The sequence below is a fragment of the Osmerus mordax genome, chromosome 11 (genome assembly GCF_038355195.1).
Source record: "Osmerus mordax isolate fOsmMor3 chromosome 11, fOsmMor3.pri, whole genome shotgun sequence".
In the NCBI taxonomy this organism is placed as follows: domain Eukaryota; kingdom Metazoa; phylum Chordata; class Actinopteri; order Osmeriformes; family Osmeridae; genus Osmerus; species Osmerus mordax.
The window spans coordinates 3,586,430-3,599,633 of record NC_090060.1 but is presented as its reverse complement, the minus strand read 5'-3'; the positions used below and the strand labels follow the sequence as shown (position 1 = coordinate 3,599,633).

The following is a 13,204-nucleotide window of genomic DNA, read 5'->3' as shown; positions in this document are numbered from 1 at the left end:
CCAGCCTTATTTCACCACTGTTTGTTTGCATCAGGCTAAAAAAAGCGGAGGCTGAGGAATGGATAACTCTGGCCCAAGGCACTCGAGTAGAGAAGCCCAATATTTCCCTTGATACCCAGGAGACGACAGCACCCACAGGCGTTCTCTCACTGCCGGCCGGCCGGCCTGCTCTCTGCTCTCTCCATCCCTCCCTGCTCCCATCATCTGACGATGATTCCTCCTGCTTCTCGCGAGTCCACAGGATCCGCTTATCGGAGGACACTTTCCTCCTTTCCCCTCCAGACCTTGGTCTCCTCCCCTTCCCCAGTCTGTGTCTTCGACTCTCAGGTATCTGCCGCTAATAATACCAGGACCAGAGGGGGATCACAGATGGTTGAAATAAGTGGATCTGTCAGATAATTTCGCCCCCTGTCCTCCCCCTAATCCTCCCCTCCCATCCTGCGAAAATGGAGCGCCGCATTGAGAGGGAAAGTGGGGGTAGAGGTAGCCCTGCTTGAACCGCAATCCACCCCCACATCACATCCCCTGATATACCATAGACATGACTGTGTCATCACATTTTAAATTTAGCTTTGTCGATGCTAAATAAATAATGGCGGCAATGGGTCTGTTCATCTGCGGGTAGATGAGCTTGTCAGGATCGGTCTTATGTTTGGCTACCCATCATGCAGTTTATGGAAAGGATGTGAAGGCTCACTCTGCCACTATATTGTCAGACGATTGGCTCTCAACTTATACAGTACACTTTCTACAATTGCACTCTCAGAGCACTCAGTCTTGGGTGAAATAGCTTTGTTCTACCTACACAATGCTTCGTTCTGTCACCACTCAACAGGAAAATGTGTTGATGATACTTGTAACTAAATGATAGCTTTGCTGATTTGAGAACTCACAGTAATATTTTGCTATGTTGACGCGTACAGTAATAATAGTGGCCAAACTTATGATAACACAGAACTTTCTTTACCTGTTTAGGTAACATGTTCTTATTGTGTTTCTATGTCCACTGGAGAATATTAATGTATGTGCAGTTAAAAATAAAGTTGAGTTTAAGCTGAAGTCAAAGCACGTTTAGTTAGTAACTTCCTTTTGGCTGAGAATCACACATCTTGAACCTGGGTCACCGAATAAAATCCACAGTACGTTACATCCTCTCACATACTTACCCTGTCCAATAAAATCCTACCATATTTCATAAATTCATGAAAACTGACAGAAAGATGTTGGTTCTGTAGGATGGACATCAGAACTCCATTCAACATATTCCTACACAACCAGATGTCAATTTAAGAACAACAAATCACAGTCTGCTGCAGAAATGCTGATGCACACCAAGATTCACTAAAGGATACTCACCAGTAGGGCTTTGCCTGTCTACAACAAGCGAGAATCTCTCCCCTTGTTTTGCAGATGTGGTCAGGATCTGTCTGAATCCCAGGCTTCTTAGTCCTCAAACATTCTTTAAGAGGAAATAGTTGGAGTGTAGTAACGTGGGCCGCGGTTGGTCACTGAGCCGACCAGAACTTTGGCAGAGAAAAGCATTCGGAGACACCCAGGCCGTATGCAGTGGAGTGGTCAGTTCCTCTGGATGGGATCCTAAAGATACAAGAGGGAAGAGAGTCATGAGTTAGGATGGCCTGTGTCATACCATAACAATGGGTGGCATTGATGGAAAGGGTGGGCTGGCAGTGTCTTCGTGGGTAGTGTGACATAGCTGCAGCTGGGCGGATGTTTTTTTCTCAAAGGCACACCAACACCAATGATGTAAAGAATGACACAATTTAACGAGCAGGAAATGCACGGTTTTTTAGACGCCATGCATAGGTGTGGCTAAAATGCTGAACCCATGTAGTTCAAGCATTTTGGTCGCATTTGAAATGGAATAAGAAGCAACAACTAACTTTCTTTAAGAAAACATTAATAAATGAATAAATCACACAAGGGTAATGCCAAACTTTGTTTCGAAAAATTGTTTTGTTAATTTTCTTTCCGAGTAACAATGACTGAGCAAAGAAAGTGGACAAGGCTAAAAAGACGAGGCCCTCTCAACCCAAAAGAAAAGTGATGTCAGTCAGATGATAAGACAAACACGCCAGCTGTATTTGCCGATATGACACTTTTTTTTCCTTGTGCGTCTTCGCTCTTTCATTATTGATGAGTTTTCCTCTGTCTTTGGCATGAGTCACAGTATCAGCTGTATTTGCCTGGAGGCAGTCGCTGTTGCAAAAGAAGGCTGGCCAATGCCATGCTTGAAAAATGAGGTGGGTTGAACACATTAGCATCATATTGACAAGGCGAGAAATAGAGGCTGTGCAATGTCATGGGGTTGTTATGAGCCTAATCTAAATCCAATAGGGTAATCATACGAGGAAAAATGGGTACTAATTATTTCAATACCCTGGTTGATAATAGTTTTTTTTTCTAGCTTGAGGCCTACCATGGTGGTTGAATTAATTATTTGTCCATTCAGTTACACATGCAACTCTCAAATAATGAAACCATTGTATGTGCACTGCTGGCAACAGGCTAATTTGATTTATGTCAATACAGCTGTAAACTAGGAGGGGCTATCAAATGTCTAGCTAACTTCTAGGACCTACTGTAGCAGTTGCATCAAACAGTGCAGACATTAGGTAGACTGTCCGTGGTTGACCACTCAAACCTCTCCCCCAGTCACTCCTGGCTGACAGTGACGGATGGGAGACCCAACAGGAACCATGAAACTGGAGGTTCTGGGGCAGGTGGTTTAGTGGATTGGTATCGATCGACACCACGCCAGCCCACCAGTACTGGAATGAATCAACGCCCCATCAGCCCCCCCCCACCTCCATCTGTCCCAGGTAAAACCCAGCTCCTCCTGTTGACGACGAAGCCCGTAAATCCTCCAACATAAGTGCACACCTCATCTGACCCCTTTGATCTTGCTGTTTATGAGTGTAATTCCAAACACTCAGGATGTGAGTAGTCTTACGACAGAAAATGACCTGTGGTGACGAGTCAGTGTTGTGAGAAGAGAAACGTCGAAAACGACAGTGTCACAGCTGACAGTACACCTCCATACACTTTAAAATATCATTGTATGGCTCTGGGAAAGCAATACACCAATTATTTTCTTTTGACAAAATCAGTTATTCTGAACTATTTTTAAGACTTCTGTTTCTGTTTCTTCTGTTTAAGGCTTCAATTTGGGGGGTGAAATGGAGGCATGCAAAGCAGAGTTGCCTGGCATGGGGGGTGGGGGGGGGGGGTGGCACTCCAGTCTAATCCAGTGACTTTGTGATCAGGCTGATGAGAAGCTGTCTAAGGACGGTGACCAAAGAGGCGGCACAGCCTCGCTCTCTGGCCCTGAGCATGACGGAACACCGCACAGAACTCTGGGAGCGGCACACTGTGTGATCCTGCACAGGGGGCTGCTTTAAACAGCCACTCGCTCACACAATCACCATGGAAACTACTTTTTGGCCTTTGATGGGCATGGTCTTTGGAAGGTCCCCAGGGGATTTTCTCTAACTCCTTGTCTTCACAGAGTGCACACAAATAATACCAGGCCTGTCAAGCTCACGTTACTTGTCTACGTTCTGTGTGGAATAGTAATGCTGGCCTTGTAAATTGTACAGTGTCATCCTCCTTTACCCAATTCCAAAATTGTCACCAGATTGCCTTCGATCAGGTCTTACGCGGTGACTGGAAAATTCAGTAAAACAAAGCCTGTTGTTCTGTTGAATATTTGATGCGGAGGAAAGCGATGCCTGAGATAATGATAGGGATAGTTGGCCCTTTTTTTCGTCCCGAAGACATCTGTCATTTAAGCTAAAATTGGTGGGTTTGTAATGAAAGAGAATTCATTGCACCTTTTGAGTTCAGCCCTATTATTAATTCAGACGCTCCCGTGCTGAGTAAATGCTGCTTTATTCTTTCATAAGTGGTCGATATTAATAATGCACAAGGTGGATAAGTTCAGCGTCCGTCTTTGGAAAGTTCTCTCGCTGAAAAAACCTTTCGAAGCCGGATGGGAGAAGATCCCCCTCCACCCGTCATAAAAGAAAGGTGAAATGACAGCCGTGCGGATGGAGGGATCTGCCCATCAGCGGTAATTGGAAGTACAGCAAGCTGGGGGCTCCTCCGGGGGTGGGAGGGGGGGCTTCATCGATCCCAGGCACGGTGCGAGGAAAGAGGCGCGTCCTCCTCCGCAGCCCCTGACAGCTTGCGGCGCGGGCCCGCCCTGAAGGACAGGACGTCCTTTCACACGTCTGATCATCAGAGGTGAGGGTCTCCCCGCTCTCAGCCTGAGCACAGAGTCGTCCAATTATACCCTCATTAACCATTTACAGTCATCTAGACGGAAACAGGTTGAAGCTAATGACACGCTTTTATCAAACGACACAGAGACGCAAGGATTAAATGGTTTTCTCAGAGTATGTATGGGCATGATGAGTTCCAGGCTGATTCATTCACACATTTTATTTAATTGCAGATGCTTTTAATTGTTTGATATTTAACCTTAAGGGTATGGTTATTTTCCTTTGGTGATATCATCCAAATATTTCTTAATCACTTCACCATTTAGTGTTAAGACTGTTGCTGGTCTGCAGCCTTTTTCTCATCACCTTTCAAGAGGAAGGCTCTCTTCCTGCTCTTCTTTTATGGTATACCAAAATCAAAACAAATCTGTATTGAGCTTTGCCTACTAGACCAAGGGTTGCCATGGTGATGTGGTAACTCTCTCTGCCTGAGTCTGAAATTGTAGATGCTTGGTGCAGGCACAACCACAACAACTATTTACCTTTAACTGATCGTCTTTGTCGGAACTGGCCCCATCATGCTACCTCAGATTTCGAACAGGGTTTAATGACGGTATTTCTCATGCACAGCTGTGGCAACAGTGTTAAAAATGCAAAAAGCCAATGCCCTTAAACTCCAAGGACATTTGCACCCCATAAAAACCTGTTTGGTTTTGGTGATGGCTTGAGATTGCTTACAGGCAGAGAGGCACTCACCTCATGCACTACAGATAATTTAAAATGATTGAGTGCAGGCACATTCAGAGAACAAGATCACCCTGAACATGCTTAGAATGAGGCAGGATATTCAACGAATACTGAATCAGTGCATGGCGTAGGTTAGAACAGTATACTGAAAACGGATATAAAAATGTTCAATATGTGTGCAGTGATACTCCTATTCCTACCTAAAATAAGTTAATGTCTTGGCTATTTGGTAAATATGACCCTTCTTTATCTGTTTATGTGGATGGGCGATAACACTGCTGATATGGAAAAGTACTATTTATAGTATTGAGGCGTTGACCGTGCCAAAATCACAGCATAAATCGTGGATTAAACGGAAAGCCCCTAATGCACCATGGCTGTGGGCCCAATGGTAGTGGGCAGTGCTGGGTATGAGCAGGGACACCAGTAAGGCTCCCTTCAGGAGGTCAGCGAGGAGCAGGGCCAAGGCTCTCCATACACCACCACCTCCTCCTCTCCTCCCAATGCTCCTCCTCCATGAGGAGGGCTCAGGTTCTGCCAGAGACAGAGGACAGGAGAAGGTTGTGGCATTATAGCCTACCCAGGCAGCACCCGTGCAGGCACACACACACTTTCTCTCTTTCACACACTCTATCTCTCAGAAAATGTGTCTCTCTTGCTTTCTCGCTCACCAACCACACATACTAGTAACTTCCCTTCCTTGTCTGTAAAACGAAATGCTGAGCCCTGTAAAGAAACCCAACCCACCAGAACCGAGTGTTACAGGAATAACACAGTCCAAAGGTTCCGGGTAATGTAGACAGTATTGCAGATGCTCCCAAGGGTATAAATAGATAATGACTGGAGATACTTTAAGTAGAACACGGAGCACCCACGAAGGTATTTCAAAAAGAACATTTTGACTAAAGCACGCTATTAACTATATTTGAATATATGTAGCAAAAAACATGTTTTATTGTCATTTTTTTCCCCTAGGGTAGAATATCCCATACTCCTTCACCGATGCAAGGTCAGGCTTGATCCTAGAAAACCGAAGATGTTGGATGTTTTGAGTGCCATTATAGTAATTGCTCTCTCAATCCCAAGTTGCAGTAAAATACCTCTATTACTGAAAGCTCTTTGCTGCCGGCTCCCTGGCTTGAGAGAAGGGAAGGGGGGGGGGTGTCATATTGCTTGTGTGGTGACTGCTCAGAGCTCAACCTTTCAGTCCAGACCTTTCATCTTCTACAGCTGTCACTCAACCTCACTGGGTCATTTTCTGCTCCGGCAAGGGCTCAATTAATCCAGGACCAAATGGGAGAGAGGGTTCATTTTCACCCTTGGTGAGTAGGTGACTGCTGTTCTGTTTACTTGGCTGTCTTCCCTCTCCTGTTTGGCCCAGGGCGCTATGCAACCGGAATAGCAAGAGCGGAGGGCTGCAATCTTTCTCTGTCACCGGGACACTTTAAGAAGCTCTGGAGGTGATGACATGGTGGGGGCTTGGCAAAAATCCCCCCTGCCTGCCTTGAATCTTTATGAGTTGCTGTTATGGCCCCCATAATGGTCCATTAGAGCAAGAGGGAAATGGCAATGGTGAGAGTAAGAGCACACCTTGAAATATGTATCACTTTACCTAATTGTTTGTATTGCTCTATTGTATTCAATTATTCTTTAAGGCCCAACTTTACAAGAAGTGCATATACCGTTAGGTGGCTAACAGTATTTATGTGACGGGTCTGTATGAGCCGTAGCCACGCTCCGTCTGACAAGGTAGTTCGCCACTCACGGAATTCGAACGAATCCATTCGAATGGTTACATTATTTCACTAGATATTTTTTCATGCAATGGGGGTGGCAAAATAATAAGTACTATGACAGAATGCTTAAGTACAAAGTAAATTGTCCCCTAACGATGACTGGCTGGAATAGGCTTAAATCCATTAGCGGAAATCCCAGGGCCCCCCAATCCTTGGCAAAATACGATTTGTCCCCCCCAATATACATTACAACATAGGTAATGTGTTACAGCACTATTTTTGGTGTCCCCCCTCAACAATTGCTCTTGAGAAAATGTCATGTAATTGTCCCCTCCCCCAAAGTATATATGAGATTTTCACCCCTGCATAAATCTGGCTGTTGAGCTTGTGTTATATTTACATTTACATTATTCATTTAGCAGACGCTTTTATCCAATGCGACTTCCAAGAGAGAGCTTTACAAAGTGCATAGGTCACTGATAATAACAACAAGATAGCCCCAAAAACATTGCGGGTAGCCAAAACATGAAGCACATATTGTGAACAACCAAAATAAGTGCCAAAGGGAAGAACCATAAGAGCATGTAGTTAAACAAGTTACAATTAAACAACATGAATCGCGTGTAAGTGTACCTGTAGAAAAGCAAGCAACAGTGAAAAATATTTCACAGCGAGTACAACTATTTAAATCAGTTACCACTAACCAACAAGAGCAACAAGACTCTAAGCAAGAGTCATTGTGATCCTTGAGGAAACATGGGGTCCATATTTCTGTGTGGGTGTAGAATTACTGTACAGGTCTAGTGTATGATAGCAGGAAGCACACATCCACATCAATGTAATTTCTAATCATGGATCATATTACATGTTTCATTCCTCAGCTGTAAATTATCCACGTCTGGGGCTCAGAACTCAGTCAACCAAACAATGAGAAAATCCCTTTTACTGTAAGCTATCTAAAAATTTAATTCAATGTCAGCTGAAATTAATGCATATGACTACCTGAGGTAAACCAACTGGATGCCCTAAAAGGTAATATACCATATGTCACAGAGTGCAACCGCACAGCTAGCGCACAGCCATGGTCTGCATAATTATAGGGGCTTGGGGAAATCGAGGGGCTGCGCTACCCATAACACAGGGGGCTTAAGTAATCTCCGCGAGATGAAAGACATTAAAAAGAACACGGTGCGTCCTTGTTGGATCAGTGCTTAAGCATGCCGTGTACAACCTGCCAACGCTTGGATAAAGACGTGGCTAACGGTTGCTTCTCGGTTTCTCGGACAAGCAGCACTGCCTGTAAGCACGTTACAGCTACGACTCTGACACCAGCTTTAGACAAAGAACAAGACCTTTATGTAGAGGTGACTGACGCAGCGAAATATCGGGTCGTAGCTGTATGGTGTTGTATACTGCATTAAACGTATTTTAATTTAAAAAAAAATCATAAAATATAGAGGTCCATTTTCACCGTGAAATGGGCCCAGTAGTGTGCTTACCTCGGATCAGGACAAGAGAGTGTGGAGGAGCGTGTTGGTGGACAGCACCACTCGTCCCTGACAAGTCTAATCAAGCCCAAGACAAATGACAAGGCATTCCCTCTTGTCTGCCATCTGCGATTCTGACAGAGAGCTTTCTATGAATAGTATTTTCAGAGCTCTTTTGAAGAGAAGTAGCTCTTCCTGTTCTCAAGGGGATTCAACCTCCATGTCTTCGTTGTCGTCATCCCCCCCCCCCCCCCCCCCCCACAGCATGGTTGTGCTGAAACAGTACAGGTAAGATGGGTGGTGCCAACACAATTAATATTAAAGTGAGACAGCAAGGAAGGACTAATAACAAAAGCGCTGACTGGCAATATTCAGTTTCATTTACGCAGAAAAGAGGGGAAAAAATTATTGGGCTTGATGGATTAGAGTGCAGTATGAAATATGTATCCGATGGCTGTATACGTAGACGGATATTGAAAGAACTTTTTACAAAAAGTTCAGTGTCAATCTCTCTGTATCTCAATATCTCTTAGAGCCTCACAACAGCAGCCTTCTTTATCGTAACCAATCCTATTCAAACTTCAGGGCTCTTTCACAGGTTAACATGGATGTATTGTCAGGGCCCAGCCAGTGTGGACACCTTGTCTGACAGCGACCGAGCCCAGCAGAGAAGCTCTCTCTTAGGCTTCAAACGAGCATCCTTGTGCCAGTACCCTGAGGGCCTGGGGAAATGAGTTAGAGTTGGTGTCTTTGTTCCTCTCTCTCCTCAATGCAGCACAGTTCAGATATATATTTGGGAGTTTAGATGTTCATAGGAAGAAAGTTCTTTTCTAACAAGGCAAGCAGATACTGTTCTACTCTGCGTTTGAGATCCACCCTATAATTGCAAACATTTTGTGAGAGAACCTCCCTAATGAAGGGAAAATGTGCCTGGGTAGCAGATCACATTAGAAACAGTGACTAATTGCCGCATGTTGCAGGAAAAGCTGTCAACAGAATGATCCGATTTTCTGAAACTGAATTTGCAGGCTGTTCGGTTTCGATGCCACTGTTGAAGGACAACATGCTATTAAGCTTACTGCTGTCATCCTTGCATCAGGGTTCATCAGGTTTGTCCATTTGCGTTCTGTGGGCTGTGAGTGTGTGCATGATTATGTGTGTGGGTTTGCATGTGTGAGCACGTACTGGACAGCTCAATCAAGTTGATTTCCCCACATACAGTTTACTGCATGTGTAAGGAAGTCATATGACTTACAGCCTGCGTTCTGAATTTTTATTCTTGAAATGTCAATGTTCTGTATGCTTGTGTGAGTATACAAGCAACCACTAATGTATTGGCATTACTGTTTGCCTGTCTGTGTGTGTGTGTGTGTGTGTGTGTGTGTGTGTGAGTGTGTGAACATGTACACATACCAGTGCAGGTATAGTCACACTATTTGTGTATGATAGGAGTAACCTCTATTTGAGGGTTGACCTGTCACAGTGCGACAGCATGTTCACCAGAGCTCCCTGTGGACACTCACCCATGCGCTACAAGGCTCTAGGCAAAAAACGGAGACCCAATAGAATGAGTGATGGGATGTGCTGCAGTTAAGGGGATGTGTGGCTAGCATTTTCCACTCTGTTTGTCACCCTCCATTCCTATTTGGTATGACACAGACAAGAACATTAAAGACAAAATGATCATCTGACCTCTACCGAACCCACACAGAGGCGCATTTAGATCCCTCAATGTTCCCATTTGAATGACAAAAGTTGAGAAAACGCCTGTCGTTTCCTGTGACCTGCTCACACTGGGATGGGAGGATGAGGCAGTCGTTGTCAGCGACCACAACGCACAGTGCGCTACCTGCATTCTGCCATTTTGTGCAACCTATGAACACTACACCTATCAGTCTTCCTGTACAGGCTCACTATGAGGCATCCCTGGCCTTGGCAGTGGGCTTTAGTGAGGCGAGGACTGCAGGTGTCTGCCTTTACACCATCACATTTGCTTCACCCTACCACACCCTCCACACACACGCCCACCTTGAAATGTGATATAGTATCAGAGATACACAGAAATCACACAGCAGGTCTTCTGTTTTTGAATTTGTTTGTTAGTTTGATACTAGACCTGTTAGATGTGATAGATCTGATAGATTTGATACGCCCCTAAAAAAGACAAGGATAAAGCAAAGGTCCGAATATTTCATTATACAGCTCAAGGAATTTGTTTAGATCAGATGATGAAGCCAAGGCTTTTCAAGCATTTGCTAAACAGACCTTAAGTCTTGAAAGCAAAAGTTGTCCCATGTCTGTTTGCACCGCTTTGAGCACAAACCACAAAATGTAATTATAAAGGGCACAAGAGCGCACTCTAAACAAAGTTAAGACTGCAGAGAAGGCAATAAATCCACAGTGATTATTTCTTTTCACTTCAGCACCCCAAGCTCTCAGTGAGAAAAAAAAATCAATAACATATGCAAACATCCAACCAAACAAGATTTGCAAATCAGCCTCCATAAAACAAACGTGGAGAGCTCAAAAAGAAAACAGACCAGTTTTTGAGCTCTGGCTCTGGCAAAGTTAAACAGTTTACACCAGATTCCATACTGTTTCTGCACAGTAGGTCGTGAGTCAAATTAATATTTTAACATACATGCTGTACGTATGTTTGTTCAGCCTCTTTCCCCTCGTGAGAAGATGAGCTGCTAATTTTATTACAGAACTACTGATTTATGGCACTTCCCTGTTCTTCTGGACAAGAGGTAATATGGGTTTTCAAGTCATTCACAACACAATCCCTCAGTGAGTGAACCAATACGACTTTTTACCTGTTTATAGTTAAATCATCACAGAAAGATTGGGTAGAAGTGATTATTAGCTGTCACCAGTAAGTCACCTGCTTTCACAACAAAGAGCAATGCTCAACACATAACTGATGGTCGCACCAAAGATATTTGTGATGCACAGGACATATTGCAAAAACAGGCAGAGTAAAAACTCTACACCATCTGTCTTTTCATGTGAGACTCAAAAAGGGGGAGAATGTACTGTATACAATTGGAAATGTAAGCCCCCCTCCTCTACGTTCAAAGGCTTACTTTTCTTATCTTTCTCGAGCGAGGAAGATGAAAAATATCATGAGGGCAAATCCAGCCCTCCCCCGTAGGCAACAGATGTAGTTGTAAAGTGTTTTAAGGAGCTTGGGGAGAGGAGTGGAGAGGGAAGCATAGCCGCTGAGCTTTCATGACTCCCTCTCATTCAGGCTGGCAAGACAAAACCTGCGTGCACTCTCTCTCTCTCTCTGTTCACTGCTAATGTGGTGGAAAGAGCTCCGGGGTTGGGAGCACTGAGGCAGAGTCCTGGTTACGCTACGAAACACCCCTTGGTGCTGGTGCCGGTGCCATCCACTCCAGTCTCCGGGCTCTGTTTCTTTGGATGAGAGGTAGAGGAAACAAAGGGAGAAAGAGGGAATGAAAGAGAATGGCAGAGAGAAAGATAATAAGAGAGAGAGGCCCCTAGAAGGCACATCACAGGTTCCAATTTTTTCCTCCCGCTTTGGCTCCTTGAGATAGTTACATAAGCGTTGAGAATGGACTCGCGCCTGTTTACCAAGGCTTAATGATTTTCATATTATTCTGTCAGCTGGAGATAAGGGGTCTGGGGTTCGTCAGAGTTTGTCCAAAGAAACCCTTTGAGATTTAACTTTGCAGATTTTCGGCATGAGCGTATCACTCATGAGAGAATTCATAGCATGGGGACATATGTCCTTTATTTCTTTCTATTTGTCTCTTTCATGACATTTCAAAGAAGTTTAGTGATCAAAATGTTACCGATAATGTGTCTTTTCCCCCACGGGACTATCTCCTCACATTTCAGTAGACTTCTAACAATATAATTAAATAATCCATGGAAAACTCAGTTGATATTGGGTTTCAAATTAAATCAGTTCTCTCCGCTGTCTTTCCTTCTCGCGGTTAGAAATGTGGAGTGCAATTTGTCGACATGAGTCTCCACTTCAATACCTCAGCGGCATCTGCCGTACTCTCCCCACAAGCTTATAAGTGTCAATTTGCTTGGTTAAAAGCACATAGAGACATTTATCATGCTTTTCATTGCCCTGGAAAAAAAGTTTAGAGGTAATATAGAACATTTTATGAACCGTGTGCATTACAGTCAAACGGGGACCAAGTGTTTTGGTGTTGCCCGTGAAATAAAAAGAAGGAATCTCTCCAAATGTTTGTTGTCTGACTGTGAGGAATTGAGATTGGTCAGGGGAACAAAAGTGCACAAAAGCCTCACAACAGCACTAGAAGACTGCATCTGAAGACACTATGCACACGGACACGGTTGTGGTTCCTTAGAATTGAATATTCTGTCTGAAAGAGTTGTCTGTATGGCTATCCAAAAGCTCTGCCCCACTCTCATGGGGTTTTAATTTAGGCAGTGCTCCCTCTGTCAAATCTAGAGAGACACCTAGGCACTGTCTGAGATAAAACTGTGTCCCACACCTTCTGGGAATTAATGCACAAGCTGTAAATTTGATTTGGATTAATCCTTCTTAATCGACATAATGCATGGGAATCCCATTGAAATTTTGTTCTAAAAACACCATTAATGTGTTTCTAAGCTTGTGTTTTTTCTTTCTTCTGAGGCTGACAAACTTGCGTTATCAAAGAAAGAATGCCTCTTAGTTTTTTTTTTTTTTTTTTTTTTTTTTTTTTGGGGGGGGTGTATAAACCACAGGAGGTTTATACACTGTGAGAAAATTTGTCATGGACTCCATACATCTTCAATTAGCTGCACTGTGATCAGATCAATAGTCATTTTCAGTACCAATCTTGAGATAGCATCTCATTACATCTTCCAAATGAGACAGTGGAATGGGTTCCTGTCCATCCCAGAGCCTCTATGTAGCTCAGCTTGAAGAATCCGCTCAGAGATCTGCTGGAGGCATTCCATCCGAGACGAGGCATTCCATCCTCATCACAGCTACAGGTTAGACTTG

General features: G+C 44.0%; 1 protein-coding gene across 4 annotated transcripts in view; it reads right to left on the bottom strand.

Annotated features, from left to right (window-relative positions):
• The window catches only part of b3gat1a (beta-1,3-glucuronyltransferase 1 (glucuronosyltransferase P) a), a 54,480-nt gene that overhangs the window by 26,632 nt on the left and 14,644 nt on the right, over positions 1 to 13,204 (bottom strand). For all 4 annotated transcript variants that reach the window (XM_067246598.1, XM_067246601.1, XM_067246599.1 and 1 more), the window contains exon 2: positions 1,357 to 1,596. The gene's annotated coding sequence lies outside the window, so the exon portion shown is untranslated. The remainder of the gene's footprint in view (positions 1 to 1,356; positions 1,597 to 13,204) is intronic.